Here is an 18241-nt window from a genome sequence, read left to right on the forward strand (position 1 = left end):
GACTGATCTTTCTTCTCCAAAGAAAGGTCCTCCGACTTCTCGGCAACCTTCTCGTCGGCCTTCTCCTCATCACTATCCTCCAAGAAGGTCTTATACAGACCCTCGAGCTCCATTACTGAAGCCGACATCTCCACTGCAACGGATAAACAAACGTGTTAGTCGTGAAGCCGATAAAACCAAATAAAAGCGATAACAATGCAAAAAACACAAGACAAAGCAGCTCACAAATATAACTCCTGGCAACCTCCCGTTCACCCATAAGGAGGTGGGGGTTCACGTGGTTCTTTCCGAAAACTGCCCACAACACGTCGGCAATCCTCTTATTTACAGCAGACATTCCCTTATAGGTCACCTTTATGAAGGTGTTAGACCCTGCCCCGAAGCTCCAGTACGTCGGGATGAGGCGCTCCCCCTCCAATGACAACCAGAAGGGATGCGAACCTTTGGCAGGACGGACCTTGAAATATTTATCCTTGAACCCATGATACGAGTCCTCGAACAACCCAAATATCCTCCGACACTGGGCGGATCGGAAGGACAAGAACCCTTTCCTCGCCTTCCCCTCCTTGGAGGGATTAGTGAGGTTGAAGAAAAAGAGAAAGACATCAACAGACACCGGTAGCTCGAGATATTCACACACCATCTCGAAACAGCGGATAGAGGCCCAACTGTTCGGATGCAGCTTAGACGGCGACACGAATATCTGGTTGAGAAGCGCCATCTGGAAGTCAGAAAACGGGATGCGAATGCCCACCTGGGTGAACATGGCCTTGTAAAACCCAATCTAGTCGGCAACTCGGGGGGAGTGGAAATTAATTCATACATCCGTTCGTTGGGGGCGGGAACGAAGACGTCATAATTGGCCTCCTCGTCTGTCCCTCCACACAGATACTCACCTTGTCGGAACTCCGTCAACTCCCCTTCGTCCATCTGATTTGGCGAATCCTTCACATCGGAAGTCACCCAGGCGTAAGGATCGTAATTCGCGGCAGAAGGAGAAGCCCGAGAAACGATGCGAGGCATACCTACAGTGGGGGTACCATTCCGTTAGTCTATGAGGTCGGGAGTCCAGAAAAAGCCCAGAAACTATACTTGTCCTATCCAACAGTTAAGATCAAGCATGGCTAAAAGCTATCTATCATATAAGCTATCTAAGAGCCTACCCTGGAATGGTAACCCCCTAACGCACCTACTTGACACTAAAAAGTTATCTACCATGCAAAACCTAACAAACAGCAAGAACAAGAAGCAAATACAGACAACAAACGTACAGGAAAAACACCAATAAGGATAAGAGAACAACGAAGCAGAAAAAGAAGGGATTGATGCTTACCTGGATTAGTTGCGAAAACTGGGAAGAAAAAAGGAAAGATGCGCGAGGATGCTAGAACGAAACTTTGGATATTAGGGAGAGAAGAAAATGGAAGTAGGAGGAGCAAGAATGGGAACAGAAAGAAAAGGCAAACTGTTTAAAAACCGCTACGCAAAGTGCGAAAGGCCCAGGGGTACAATGGTCTTTACGCGCGGGGTTTTCCAACCCATTATGAGCATTTAATGCTCGGCGCGAAGAACGAAGCGACGAACGGTCACCTCAGCAACAAAGAGACACGCGCGCAGGAGGCACGTCCCTCCCACGGGTAGCCGACCTGGCAGCAGCGCACGAAAGAAGAAGTAACGCGCCCCCAACAACCCCTCACGATTATTGCTGGCGCGTCGGGGCACTGTTACGGCCTGGCCCAAACCATTTACGGGCACCACCCAACCCGAACGGTCGGAAGTAAAATGCTCATATGCCGACCCGGACACACGTCCCTGACACGCGTCCCTGACAGCTTCGCTACAACTATGCAAGGGAGGCCTCGAAGAAGGTGGGCCTGTCCTTGCAGGGCACCTCTGACACGGTATATATGGGGAAGACCTACCCTTCCCCAAGGTACGTCACGTACCACTCAACCCTTATTCGCTTGCACGCTTTACTGACTTGAGCGTCGGAGTGTCTTTGTAGGTGACACCCCCTCCACACTCGAAGTGCTCGGTACATCGCTACCCCAATCCAGCAACCCGGAACCAGACGACTCCCCCTCTCATCAATCAAAGTACCAACCTGATCCGTCCGGTACCCGACCTACCAAACAACTTTAGTATATAATATTCAACTAATTTATTCTAAAACTAAACTTTATATATTAGATGAGTATAATAATCTAAATTTTTACTAATTTATTTATATAGTATAAAAGATAATAAATAAAATCATAAAGCATGATATATAACAACTATATAATATTGTACGACCTCTTTAATTATATATATTTACATATGAAAAGCTATTAATTTCATTGTGTAACAAATTTGAATTCATAATAAACCATAAGAAAAAATCAAATTTCAAACAAAATAAATATATGTAACACAAGCTTAATTACGAATTAATATTCATGTTGTACCATGTATTCATATTTGCAGCAACATTTACGCCACGAACAATTTAAACAAAAGTAGAGAATCCTCATAATCATACACATACCGTACATATGCTTATTGATTGATTCATATTTATTATGAATTTTCCAATGTAAAATCCAGATTAAACCTATATGATTTAATTCAATTAAGCATAAGAGAAGAAAGTTGTTAAATAAATAATACGTTAAATTAATGTTTGATTTGGTAAATTTTTTTAAAAAAATACTTATATTTTTAAAAATATAAGTATTTCGTTTTATGTTTAGTAAATAAAAAATTTATGTGCTTATACTTGTAGTTTTTAAAAGTTAAGAATAATTTTTAAAAGTACCTAACAAATTTTTTTTTTTAAATTTACTTGTACTTATCAAAATTAAATTAAAAAATCTAATATAACATGTACATTAATTAATATTTAAATTTAATTCTTATATTAATATCTATTATAATATTTTTAAATTTTAAAAATTATTTTACCAAATACACTTGTTATTACTTATTCTTATTAAAAATTATTTTTAATTTAATATACCAAACACAGATACTATAACTTTTAAAAAATCTACTTAATATATTAAAACTGGATTTTCTTCCAACTAATTAAAGTGAGGTGTCAATTTCTCATCAACTCTTTTTTCCTCCAAAATGAAAATACTATTCTCTCCTAAATTTATTTTAAAAAAAATATCTTTATTATAATTATATAACAATTTATTATAATTAGCATTTAATGAATAATGCATCACAACTAGAAAATAGATTAATACAGACAGATTTACAGACAGATTTAGTCTTTATTACAGACGGATTTTTGGTTACCGACGAAATTAACGACGGATTTTGTCCCTCTGTAAAAGTCTGGTCGGAAATTATTTACCGACGGATTTTTTTCCGTCAAAAAATTACCGACGGATTTTTACCAGTTTCCGATGGATTTTTCCTTTGTAAATTCTCCATCCATTTTCCGAAGACGACGAACTTTCCGACGGATTTTTCGTCGGTAATTACAGACAGATTTTTCGACGGATTTTCTGTCTGTAATTACAGACGGATTTTTCGTCTGTAATTACAGACGGATTTTTTGACAGATTTTCCGTCTGTAATTATAGACGGATTTTTCGACATATTTTCAGTCTGTAATTTGAATTTTGGAAAATCATCTCACACTCTGATTACAGACAGAAAATCCGTCTGTAAATTCGTCAATAAGGTAAAATAAATTTTTTTTTTAGATTTTTCTATTGCAAAATAAACTTATTTTCATACAAAATAAATATAAATTTAATACAAATTTTTATCTAATATGTATTCAAATATTTATAATATTTCAAAAAATAAACAAATTCATCGTATTATCAAACTAAAAGAAAAGTACTATAAACAAGAAGTCAATATAATTCAAAATATAAACAAAGTGTATTGAAACATCAACTATAATAATAAGTAACAACCATACATCAAAGTGTGTTGATACATCAACTATAATTCAAAATATAAACTCAAATTGTATTGTTCAACTATACCACTGATTGACCCACATGAATATCAAGGGACTCATATGTGTCCTGTAATGTGTGAGCACCTTCAACTTCAATAAGTTTCAATGAGTGGCCTTGAATCCTGAAGTTGATTGATGTTCTTAACCTAACATTGGACACTCTGAATTTGTAAGTCTTCCCTGCAAATAAATATAGTTGATTTAATTTTTATTTAGTTTCAAATAGTGAATATTAATGGAGATGGAGAAATGGTAAATTAATAATTAGTTATTACCTGCTTGACTGATAAAGACAGCAGAATCTCTTTGCCCATTGATGAGAAGAGCATCAGGAATAGGAAGTTTCTTGCCAAAGTCCAATAGTCTCCTTAGTACCTGCAAATCAAAATTCTTTAGCCCATCTATGTTTTGATCATCAATAGTTCTTTGATTTCTATGTTACTCATTCAGCATCAGGAGCAGGGTAGGGAATGGAAATAACAGATCTTTGGGCAATGTTAAGTGCCCTAAAACCAATAATAAGTACAAAAAGCTTAAATAATAAAGGTAATAATAACAATCAATAGTGTAAATCAAACCGGTGGTATCCAAAGATACCAACATCATGAAGGATATTCAATAGCTTAGAAACCTACCAGGTGGAGAATTGGCCCAGTGGTGAAAAATTGGCATGAAAACAAGCACAATTGGATCCCAACAAGAAGTAAAACCAAGGGTATGTGAACCTGTCAAGTCCACTTGTAGGTTCATCAAGGAAGAGCAATCTAGGCCTCATCAAGATCTCCAAGGCAATGCTAACCCTTCTCTTTTCTCCACCACTTATTCCTCTTAAGTGCCAGTTCCCAATCGCAGTGTCTGTGCAATCCTGAAGCCCCATTGCCACTATGGTGCTCTCAACAAGTGCTTCCTTATCCGACGGCGCCATCTTGTCCGGTAGCCACAACTGAGCAGAGTATGAAATTGTCTCTTTTACTGTTAGTGTCCCAATCAAGTTGTCATCTTGTGTCACATAAGCCTGCATTTTAACCAAAATTTTACCTTCATAAAATTTCTTACTTCTTAGCAAAAATGTCTATCCTTTTGGCTTCAAATAGATTTAATCGGTAATTTACATAGTCCTGCTATTTGGATTGAATTTTCTAACATAGAAAAATTAAGACGTAACAATTTATCTAAGGTTAATTCAATTTTGTTACACTATCTATTTCAACTATACATTATCACATTACATCACTAAAAAGCATATATATATTTATGATTGGAACCTCTGTGTAATGATACTTAACTAATTAATAATTTATAACAACATGAAAATATAAAAGACAGTATAGACTCTTATCAAACTCTTATGAATCAGGAAGAAGAAATAGGAGTATATACAATATATAATATAATAATCAGTATTCTAACTTTTGAACAGTTAGAATTTGTAATATAAGTAACTTACAAATAATTCAAGTTCTTGAGGCCTCCCAAAGAATTCGGTATCTTGCCACTAAAATCGTTATTGGAGAGATCAAGTGTCTGAAGCTTTTCTTAGCTTCCAATTGCAGTAGGAATTTGACCGAAGATTGCATTATTCTGAAGCAACCTGTACCAATTAAGTATTACTGTAACTGCATCTACTTTGAGTGAATATAAGTTTATAATAAATCAATACACCAAAGAATTTGAAAATAAAGATTCATTCAATCAATAAGAGCAAAGGCAACTGATTCAGAACTGAACCAACATCCAAAGCAAGAACTACACAAGAGACTTAAACGAAAATCCAGATAACTTACACAGATTGTAAGTTAGTAGGTTAACCATATGGTTTGCAAGCCTACTCAAGCGATCAGTAGGTTAACCATACTTTAGCTTGGCTAATTAAGATGTTAGTAATTTTTCATTGTTAAAAAAGAAACTATAGTAAAAATCTGTAAAATTTTACCAAAATACCAAAAATGGAACCTAGTGCATAATATAATTTTATAACAGAGCCAATGACTAAGAAACGAGTAGAGTAAATACCATGGACAACTCTATCCTTTTAGAAGTAATATCAATTGGTTGACTTTTATCAATAGCTAGCTTCTTTGCTGGATTCAAATCCTTATCATCAGCAATAGAGGTAGGTGGTATAGAATCTACCAATTTAGACGCAACTAAGCAATTCCCACTAGGATTATGCCCTTCAATACCAACAACCTATCAAAAGATGAGATCCTTGTTTCATAACCCATAATTCCAGCATAATTTTTTACTTTCAAAGCCTGAATTAAACTTGCCATACCATTACTCACCTGACCAGGGAAAGAATAATCCATAATCGTATTCTCTTAGAAGGATCACTATCAAACTGTGATGAATGGATTTTTGTATGGTTTAGAATTTCACAAATGAAATCTCGTTACAAGTATAGTTTTCAAACCAACAAAGAATCCTTTCATACAAAAACTTGGTTGTCACAAATACAAACCCCCATAAAAATAACCGAAATATTCAAACCTCGGGTCGTTCTCCCTAGGAATTGCAATAAAGTGTTCAATTATTGGTTATGAAGTATCTTTTGGGGTTTTTGAGATAAGAAACAAGAAATGTAAATGGCAAAAGAAATAAACTAACAACTAGAAAAGCTTTTGGCAAGGAATGAGAATTAGAAGTCCTATCCTAGCTATCCTTATCAATTGTGACAACAATTATCCATTGCTCCCAATTAGTTAACCTCTAACCATGGAGGAAAGTCAAGTGGATAGATTAACTTGAGTCCACAAGTCCTAGCCTAATCTAGATGAAAGACTAGCTTTAGTGGCATCCAAGTCAATTAGCAACTTCTAATTATCAATTAACGAAGGAGTTAGATAACTCAAGAGTCACTAATTACTCTACCAAAGCCAAGAGGAGAAAAATCTAGTCTACAATCTAACCAAGCATTTCATCAAACACTTGAGAGGCATAAGAGGAAAATAAAAGAAATTGAACAACAACAAAGCAATTCAACAATAAAGGAACATGAATCATAAATTGCATTAAAAGAGAAATAGAAGAAACAAAAATGCATCAACATAAAAGTAGAGAATTACAAGAATTAAATGCTAAACTAGAGAGAGGAGATGTAGAAGAAGAAGAATTATAAAAGGAAGAGTAAATCTAAGCATGAAATTAACCTAGATATAAGAAATCCTAATCTAGATCTAACCTAATCCTAATTCTAGAGAGAAAAGAGAGCTTCTCTCTCTAGAAACTAACTTTCCCTCTAAAAGTAAACTAAACTAATATAATGTGTTCAAAAGTTGTGATTCCCCTTCAATCCTTAGATTAAATAGCATCAGAGATGAGTTGGATTTGGGCCTGAAAAGCCCAGAAACTGCCCCAGCGGATTCACTTTAAGTGGGTCACATGCGAGCATCGATGTGTACACATACAGCACGCGTACGCGTCATGTACGCGTACGTGTCGCCATACGACCTCATTGTTTCACGCGTGCGCGTCTGCTGTGCATTCGCGTGGAGTGAATTTCTCCCAATCCTTGATTTTTCATGATTTTTCCACTTTGTATGCTTTTCTCTTCATTCCTTTGATCTATTCCTGGCCTTTTCAACCTGAAATCACTAACACACAAATCAAGGCATCTAGTGGAATCAAAGGTGAATTAATTTTAGCTAATTAAGGATTAAAAAGCATATTTTCACATTTAAGCACAAATTAGGAGACGATCATGAAACCATGGTATTTTAGTGGGTAAATGTGGGAAAAGGGTGATAAAATCCCCTAAATTCAGCATAGGATGCATCACCAAATAGCGGTGCATCAAATCTCCCCACACTTAAACCAAGCATGTCCTCATGCTTAAACTAAGAGATAGACAAAGGGTATAATCATTTATTAAAATGTAAACTAACTAAGTGCAATCTATCTATATGCAACTATCTAAATGCGTGCACTTGCTTGGTCAAAATAAATCAATTTCCAAGAAAATCAATATAAGCACAAGGGCTAAGGCAATAGCAAATCTAATCCACAATTGAATTGAGTTATTAAATATTTTTATAAACTTTCAAGAAGAGATGATCATAGTTGAAAACATGTAATTGAGCAATCGAACCCTCACCGGATGTGTTTGCACTCTAGTCGCTCAAGTGTTTAGGGTTGATTCTCTCAATTCTCTCCTAATCATGCTTTCCAATATTTGTTTCTCATCTAACAATCAACATTTATTTCATGCATGCATACAATTATCATGAGGTCTTTTCATAGGTTGTAATGGGGCTAGGGTCAAGGTACGATGCATATTTGGTCAAGTGGACTTGAAATTTGAATCTTTGATCAACTTAAACTTCTCACCTAACCTATGACAACCTATACAATTCAAAACTAACCTAACTACCCATTTTTTACTTTTTCACATACTCAGGCATTTCCCTTTTCATTTCACAACTCATATGCATTGATTTTATTTAGCTTCACTTTGGGGCATTTTCTTCCTTTTTATTTCTTTCTTTTTTTCTTTTCTAATTTTTCTTCTTTTATTCAAATTGTTTTCTTTCTTCTTTTTTTCTTTTTCTTTTTCTTTTCCTTTTGTTTTTCTCATTTTTCTTCTTTCAAACTATATACAAGAACATCAATGCATAAGGTCTATACATTTAATCAATACATGAGTATGCACCCAATTCCCAAATATAGAAATACAAAACACCCTTTTATCCCACCAATATCCCAAGTTTCCCCATACTTGAATGATAAACACACTCACTAGCCTAAGCTAATCAAAGATCCAAATTAAGGACATTTATTGTTTTCTGCTTTAAGGCTTGTAATGTGCTAATATTAAGAACAAGTGGGTTAATCGTAGGCTCAAATTGGCTAATAATAGAAGATAAAAGGTAAGGCCATTTGGTTAAGTGAGCTAAATAAAATGATGGCCTCAATCATATAAATGCATGTATACATGGAATAATGGACATAAAGAATCAAACAAATCAAAGATTACAATTATAGAAAGAGACTAGTGCACACAAGAAGGAAAAATAAGTGGTTATAAGATGTAACCACATCGTTAGGCTCAAATCTCACATGCTTGTGTTCTTAGCTCAAAAATCATGTTCCACAATATATATATATATATATATATATATAATTCAAGCAAGTTCAATAAAATATTTTTACTCAAATCAATTGGAATGTCAATGCCCTATAGATAAATTCTTGAAAAATTTAATTATTTTGACTAAGCTTATTATGTATATATATATATATATATATATATGCAAAAATAAGAAAATGTAATTAAAAGTAAAAATCCTGAAAGACCTAAAAAATGAAATGCAAAAGTGTTGGGATTAGAAATTTGTCACCCAAAAGCGCCGAACGGTCAGACGACCTCCCCACACTTAAAAGTTTGCACCGTCCTCGGTGCATTTAAAGATGAGCAAGCGGGTACGACGACCCTCCAGATTGCCACCTTCAGCTGGCAGATCAACCGGTGCTGCGTGTTCTTTCTCCCGCTTCCGTTTTTGCTTGTGGTGCATCATTCATGAAAAATTGAAAGTAACACCATAAGATAAAAAAATACAAAGGCAAGGAAGCATACATTATTGGTATGAGGTAAATCACTAGAATTGAGTGAGTGAGTTAGTGTGACATTAATGAATCTAGTTGTGTGAGTTCTAAATTATGCGCGGTTTGGAATACACACTAGCATGAAAGGCGATGTCACAAAAGAAGCATACACTTTACACATTCTAGTGTGCTTGAGACACTTTAAGTAAGCTTGTAAGTTGAGACAAGCTATAAAGAAGCGCAAGAGTATTCAAGCCAAACACATATGAATGCATATAATCAAGGAACACAATGCAATTTAAGGTAAATGCATAATCATCCATCATTGAGTTTTATGTTAAAATTTTGTTGAATTATTGTTGTTTCTTGTGAATTGTGGTTCGGCCATGAAGAACAGTTCAACTGGAGTTATTTTGATGATTTTAGGACTGATATAAATAAGGATTATTGATTAAAATTGATGAGATTTGATGACCGAGAGACTAAATAAAATGTGGTAAAAGACTGGTAATAGTAAAGTTTAAAAAAATAGACTTAAAACTCAAGTTGAAAACTTGAAGAATTTTGTAAATGAAATTCAGTCCTTTGGTAAAGTTAAAATTAGGAAAATAAAGTTTATATTTGAAATAGAATAGTAATTTAATAAAAAATGGAAGTTAATTTTGTAATTATATACGTTTTGGAGTATTTTGAGTAATAAATAAAGTACAGGAATAAAACAGATATTTTATAAAAACACAGGGTTATTTTTATAAATATTAAGATACGTGAAGTTTCAAATATAATTTTATAAACATATTGGATTAAAAATGAAGTATTTAAAAGTTTGAAGTTTAAAATATAGATAATAAGAGTTTTGAACTAAAAGCTTTACGAAGCTGTTTTTAAAAAAAGATATAAAATATTATTTATTTATTATTTAAATTATTCTATTTATATCACGGTTAATATTTTATTACGAATATTAATTAGTAGAGATATTATTAATATTATTATACGTCAGGGAAGTGCAAATAGAGTGATCATAGAAGTTTTAGAAAATGCAAACTGATGATTGATGGTTTAGAAGTTATAATAAATTCTTGTTGCAAGTATAGTTTCTAAACCGAGCAATCAACCTTTCTTACAAACGTTTTGGTTGTCACAAGTAACAAACCCCTAAATAAATTGATAACCGAAGTATTTAAACCTCGGGTCGTCTTCTCAAGGAACTGCAGGGAGGTATGTTCTTATTATTGGTTATGAGATTTGTAAATTAGGGGTTTTTAAAGTAAGGAAGAAGTATGACAAGTAAAATAAATAAATAACTATAAAATAAACTCTTGGCAAGGTATGAAAATTCGGAAGTCCTATCCCAGTTATCCTTATCAATTGTGATGAGAATTGGATTTTTCCCCACCTTATTAACCTCTAACTATGAAGGTAAGTTAAGTGGATGAATTAATTTTTGAATCCTCAAGTCCTAGTCTTTCCTTGGGAAAGGCTAGAGTTATTGGAACATGATTTAATTCTTGAAGAGTTCCAATTTTCAATCAGCACCTCGAGTTTGATAACTCAAGAGCTTCTAGTTAATCAATTAAAGCCAAGAATATAAAAAGCTAAATTATTTATATAAATAAAGGAAAGCACTCATACTTCTGAAATACCTCAAATTGTACTAATAAAGATATTAAATGTAACATGGAAAAGTTCATAAATTAAATTGGGAAAATAAATAAAAAGAACGTTGAACCTGAGAAGAAGTTGAAATAATAAGTTGAAATAATAAAGTTGAAATCCTAATTCCTTTAAGAGGTATCCTAATTCTAAATCCTAAGAGAGAGGAGAGAACCTCTCTTTCTAAAAACTACATCTAAATTATGAATAGTGAATATGAAAAGCATGATTATGAATGAATGGATTCTCCTACTTTATAGCCTCGAATCTGTGTTTTCTGGGCCGAAAACTGGGTTGAAAATCGCTGGAGAAGAAATCTGCCACGCTGATTTTTGTCACTGCGACGCGTCCGTATGGAGCATGCGTTCGCGTCGCTTATCGTCAAGGAAACTATGGTATATTATATATCAAATTGAAGCCCCGGACGTTAGCTTTTCAACGCAATTAGAAACGCGTCATTTGGACCTTCGTAGCTAAAGTTATAGCCGTTTGAGTGCAAAGAGGTCAGGCTGGACAACTTAGCAATTTCTCCAACTTCTTGCATTCCTTCCACTTTTGCATGCTTCCTTTCCATCCTCCAAGCCATTCCTGCCATATAAACTCTGAAATCACTTAACACACATATCAAGGCATCGAATGGTAATAAGGGAGGATTAATAACTAGCAATTTAAAGGCCAAAGAAGCATGTTTTCAATCATAGCACAAAATCAGGAAGAAAAATATAAAACATGCGAATTGTATGAATAAGTGGGTGAAAGATTGATAAAATCCACTCAATTGAGCACAAAATAAACCATAAAATAGTGGTTTATCAACCTCCCCATACTTAAACATTAGCATGTCCTCATGCTAAGCTCAAGAGAAGCTATAAAAGTGAAGAGGGATGGTAGAATGTATGAAATGCAACCTATGAATGTAACTACATGCAAAAATGTTTCTACCTACTTGGTTAAAAGTAAATAAGCTTTCAAGACAAACATAAATCAGATTTCACTAATTCAAATCATACAATAAAAAGCAAGTAAACTTGTAAGAAGATAGCTCATGAAAGCAGGGAACATAGAATTAAGCACTGAACCCTTACTGGTAGTGTATATCACTCTAACTTTCAAGTGTCTAGGGTTAATCACTTTACTCTTCTCTAGTCATGTTTTCTAAACTTTGTTCTTCTTCTAACCAATCAACAAAAATTTAATGTACCAATGCAAACATCATGAGGTCTTTTCAAGGTTGTAATGGGGCTAAGGTAAGGGTGAGGGTATATATATATATGGCTAAGTGAAATTAACCCTAAGTGAAATTCATCCATCATAGTTTACTCATTTTTTGTAAACCTAGGCTACTAGTTTAGTATTTAAACAACTTTTAGAGACTTATTTTGCATCTCATGACATTTTAGATCTAAACTTTGTACTCTTTGATGGCATGAGTCTCTAAACTCCATTGTTGGGAGTGAGGAGCTCTGCTGTGCCTCGATGAATTAATGCAAGTATTTCTATTTTCCATTCAAACACGCTTGTTCCTATCTAAGATGTTCATTCGCGCTTAACTGTGATGAAGGTGATGATCTGTGACACTCATCACCTTCCTCAAACCATGAACGTGTGCCTGACAACCACCTCCGTTCTATATCTGATTGAATGAGTATCTCTTAGATCTCTTAATTAGAATCTTCGTGGTATAAGCTAGAATTGATGGCGGCATTCATGAGAATCCGGAAAGTCTAAACCTTGTCTGTGGTATTCCGAGTAGGATTCGAGGATTGAATGACTGTGACGAGCTTCAAACTCCTAAAGGCTGGGCGTTAGTGACAAACGCAACGGAATCAAGGGATTCTATTCCAACCGGATCGAGAACCAACCGGTGATTAGCCGTGCTGTGACAGAGCATGTGAGCATATTCTTCACTGAGAGGATGGGATGTAGCCATTGACGACGGTGAACCCCTACATACAGCTTGCCATAGGAGGACGTGCGTGTGTGAACAAGAAGACAGAGGAAAGCAGAGATTCAGAAGACAAAGCATCTCCAAAACTCCAACATATTCTCCATTACTGCATAACAAGTAACCTTTAATTCATGCTCTCTTGTTTATTTGCAATTCAACTGATAAACATAATTGACTTCCTGACTAAGATTTACAAGATAACCATAGATTGCTTCAAACCAACAATCTCCGTGGGATTCGACCCTTACTCACGTGAGGTATTACTTGGACGACCCAGTGCATTTGCTGGTCAGTGGTACGAGTTGTGAAAAGTGTGATTCACAATTTGTGCACCAAGTTTTTGGCGCTGTTGCCGGGGATTGTTCGTGTTTGGACAACTAACGGTTTATTTTGTTGCTTTGATTAGGAAAATTTTTTTTTCTTTTTTTGGTTTAGAGTCTTTTATTATTTATCCCTTTTTAAAACACTTTAAATTTATAGCTCAATTAGTTAGAACGTGGTGTTTATGTTCATGGTAATTGGCTATCATATTTTTAAAATCTTTTTCAAAAATATTTTTTTCTATTAAATCCTGTGCCAAACTTTAAGTTTGGTGTTTTCTTGTTGATTTTTCAAAAAAAAAAATTTCGAAAATTTATTTTTGTTTTCTAAAAAAAATTTTAAGTTTGGTGTTCTTCCTTTGTGTTCTTGTGTTCTTGTGAGTCTTCAAAGTGTTCTTGAGTTTTCCTTGTGTCTTGATCTTAAAATTTTTAAGTTTGGTGTTCCTTGGTGTTTTCCCTCCAAAAATTTTCGAAAACAAGGAGCATTAGATCTAAAAATTTTAAATCTTCTGCTATCTTATTGTTTTTCTCTCTCTTCTTAAAATTTAAAAATATCTTTTCTCTCTATTTTAAAGCATCTTTTTCGAAAATCAATTTTTAAAATTCAGATTTTTTTTTAAACTTCCTAAACACTTTCTCTCTCCTCAATATTTCGAAAATATTCACCCACTTTTATTTATTTTTATTTTATTTTCGAAATAAATTAATAAATAAATAAATAAAAATATTTTCTCTATTTTACATCATCTCCCTTTCTCCATCATGGACCTAAGCGGAAATGAACAGTCCAGGAGGACTCTGGGGTCATATTCTAACCGCTCTACTGCTTCATATGGGAGTAGTATCTGCATACCCTCCATTGGAGTCAGTAGCTTTGAGTTGAATCCTCAGCTCATTATCATGGTGCAGCAAAGTTGCCAGTATTCCGGTCTTCCACAGGAAGAACCTACAGAGTTTCTGGTACAATTTTTACAAATTGCTGACACAGTACATGATAAAGAAATAGATCAGGATGTCTACAGACTATTACTGTTTCCATTTGCTGTAAAAGATCAAGCTAAGAGGTGGTTAAATAACCAACCTAAGGCTAGCATAAGGACATGGAAACAGCTGGCAAAAAAAATTCCTGAATCAATACTTTCCCCCAAAACAGATGACACAGCTAATGCTGGACATCCAAGGCTTTAAACAAGGAGATAATGAATCTCTTTTTGATGCCTGGGAGAGATACAGAGAGATGCTAAGAAAATGCCCCTCTGAAATGTTTTCAGAGTGGGTTCAGTTAGACATCTTCTACTATGGGCTTGCAGAAGGAGCTCAGATGTCTCTAGATTACTCAGCTGGTGGATCTATCCACATGAGAAAGACAATTGAAGAGGCTCAAGAGCTCATTGATACAGTTGCCAGGAATCAGCATCTGTACCTAAGCAGTGACCCTTCCATGAAAGAAGAGGTTAAAACAGCAACTGCTGAACTCAGTCCTGTGAAACAAGCTGCTGAATTCAATCATCAATTCGACTTCCTAACAAAGCAATTAGCCGAATTCAAAGATAGACTACAAGAGACAAGGATGGCTAATATACATATGGAAGAACAGTTTAAGCAAACAAAGCAGCAGCTGTCAAGACAAATAACAGAAGAATGCCAAGCAGTTCAATTAAGAAGTGGGAAAACATTAAATACCCCACCTCAAGGCAACAAAAAGCTAAGGAATGAGCAAACCACCCAAAATTCACCTGAGGACAGTAAGAGCTCAGGGAAAAATAATTCTGGCACTAAAACGCCAGAAAATTGGTGGAAGGCTGGCGCTGAACGCCCAGACCATGCTCAGGACTGGTGTTCAATGCCAGAAACAAGGCAGGACTGGCGTTCAACGCCAGAAATAGGCAAGGATCTGGCGTTGAACGCCCAAAATGGGCAAGATCTGGCGCTGAACGCCCAAAATGGGCATAGTTCTGGCGTTTAGACGCCAGGAACAGACAAGGAGTTGGCATCTAACGTCACTCCAGTCTCTAACTCTGGCACTCAATTGCCAGTGAGGGATCAGACACACACACATGCTGATGACAACCCCTCTAAAAAGGCTTCTTCAACCACTTCTGTAGGCAATAAACCTACAGCAACTAAGGTTGAAGAATATAAAGCCAAGATACCTTATCCTCAAAAACTCCGGAAAGAGGAGTAGGATAAGCAATTTGCTCGCTTTGCAGATTACCTCAGGACTCTTGAAATAAAGATTCCATTTGCAGAAGCACTTGAGCAAATACCTTCTTATGCCAAGTTCATGAAAGAGATCTTGAGTCATAAAAAGGATTGGAGAGAAACAGAAAGAGTTCTCCTCACTGAAGAATGCAGTGCAGTCATTCTGAAGAGCTTTCCTGAAAAGCTTAAAGACCCTGGGAGTTTTCTGATACCATGCATATTAGAAGGTAATTGCACCAAGACAGCCTTATGCGATCTTGGGGCAAGCATCAACTTAATACCTGCATCCACTATCAGAAAGCTTGGCTTAACTGACGAAGTTAAACCGACCCGGATATGTCTCCAACTTGCTGATGGCTCCACTAAATACCCATCAGGCGTGATTGAAGACATGATTGTCAGGGTTGGGCCATTCGCCTTTCCCACTAACTTTGTTGTGCTGGAAATGGAGGAGCACAAGAGTGTTACTCTCATTCTAGGAAGACCCTTCCCAGCAACTGGACGATCCCTCATTGACGTCCAACAGGGGGAAATAACCCTGAGAGTCAATGATGATGAGTTCAAGTTGAACGCTGTCAAAGCCATGCAGCATCCAGACACATCAACAGACTGCATGAAAGTTGATCTTATTGACTCTTTGGTAGAAGAGATCAACATGGCTGAGAGTCTCGAATCAGAGTTGGAACATATCTTTAAAGATGTTCAGCCTGATTTAGAGGACTCAGAGGACATGAAAGAGCCTCTGAAATTTCTTCTGGAAGAGGAAAAACCTCCTAAACCCGAGCTCAAGCCATTACCACCATCCTTGAAATATGCATTTCTAGGAGAAGGTGATACTTTTCCAGTGATCATAAGCTCTGCTTTAAATTCACAGGAAGAGGAAGCACTTATTCAAGTGCTAAGGACACACAAGACAGCTCTTGGGTGGTCCATAGGTGACCTTAAGGGCATAAGCCCAGCTAGATGCACGCACAAAATCCTATTGGAGGATAATGCCAAACCAGTGGTTCAACCACAGAGGCGGCTAAATCCAGCCATGAAGGAAGTGGTGCAGAAAGAGGTCACCAAATTACTAGAGGCTGGGATTATTTATCCTATTTCTGATAGCCCCTGGGTGAGCCCTTTCCAAGTCGTCCCAAAAAAAGGAGGCATGACAGTGATTCATAATGAAAAAAATGAACTGGTTCCTACAAGAACAGTTACAGGGTGGCGCATGTGTATTGACTATAGAAGGCTCAATACAGCCACCAGAAAGGATCATTTTCCTTTACCATTCATAGACCAGATGCTAGAAAGACTAGCAGGTCATGATTATTACTGCTTTTTGGATGGCTACTCAGGCTATAACCAGATTGCAGTAGATCCCCAGGATCAAGAGAAAACAGCATTCACATGTCCATCCGGAGTGTTTGCTTATAGAAGGATGCCATTTGGGTTATGTAACGCGCCTGCAACCTTCCAGAGATGCATGCTCTCTATTTTCTCTGATATGGTGGAAAAATTTCTGAAAGTCTTCATGGATGACTTCTCAGTATATGGAGACTCATTCAGCTCCTGTCTTGATCACCTGAAACTTGTTCTGAAAAGATGCCAAGAAACCAACCTAGTTTTAAACTAGGAAAAGTGTCACTTCATGGTGACTGAAGGAATTGTCCTTGGGCATAAAATCTCAAACAAGGGAATAGAGGTGGATCAAGCAAAAATAGAGGTAATTGAAAAATTACCACCACCTGCCAATGTTAAGGCAATCAGAAGCTTTCTGGGGCATGCATGATTCTATAGGAGGTTTATAAAGGATTTTTCAAAAATCGCAAAACCTCTAAGCAATCTGCTAGCTGCTGACACGCCATTTGTGTTTGACACAGAGTGCCTGTAGGCGTTTGAAACGCTAAAAGCTAAGTTGGTCACAGCACCAGTCATTTCTGCACCAGACTGGACGTTACCATTTGAGCTAATGTGTGATGCCAGTGATCACGCCATTGGTGCAGTATTGGGACAGAGGCATGATAAGCTTCTGCATGTCATTTATTATGCTAGTCGCGTTTTAAATGATGCTCAGAAAAATTACACAACCACAGAAAAAGAATTACTTGCAGTGGTTTACGCCATTGACAAGTTCAGATCATACTTAGTAGGATCAAAAGTGATTGTGTATACTGATCATGTTGCTCTTAAATATCTACTCACAAAGCAGGATTCAAAACCCAGGCTCATCAGATGGGTGTTACTTCAGCAAGAGTTTGATATAGAAATAAGAGACAGAAAAGGGACAGAGAACCAAGTGGCTGATCATCTGTCCCGGATAGAGCCAGTAGAAGGGACGCCCCTCCCCTCTCTTGGGATCTCTGAGACTTTTCCGGATGAGCATTTATTTGCCATTCAGGAAACACCATGGTTTGCCGATATTGCAAACTATAAAGTTGCAAGGTTCATACCCATGGAGTACAACAGGATACAAAAGAAGAAATTAATTACTGATGCAAAGTACTACTTGTGGGATGAACCCTATCTCTTTAAGAGATGTACAGACGGAATAATCCGTAGGTGTATGCCTAGAGAAGAAGCACAGAGGATCCTATAGCATTGCCATGGATCACAATATGGAGGCCA

The sequence above is a fragment of the Arachis hypogaea genome, chromosome 18, assembly GCF_003086295.3.
Source record: "Arachis hypogaea cultivar Tifrunner chromosome 18, arahy.Tifrunner.gnm2.J5K5, whole genome shotgun sequence".
Taxonomy (NCBI): Eukaryota; Viridiplantae; Streptophyta; class Magnoliopsida; order Fabales; family Fabaceae; genus Arachis; species Arachis hypogaea.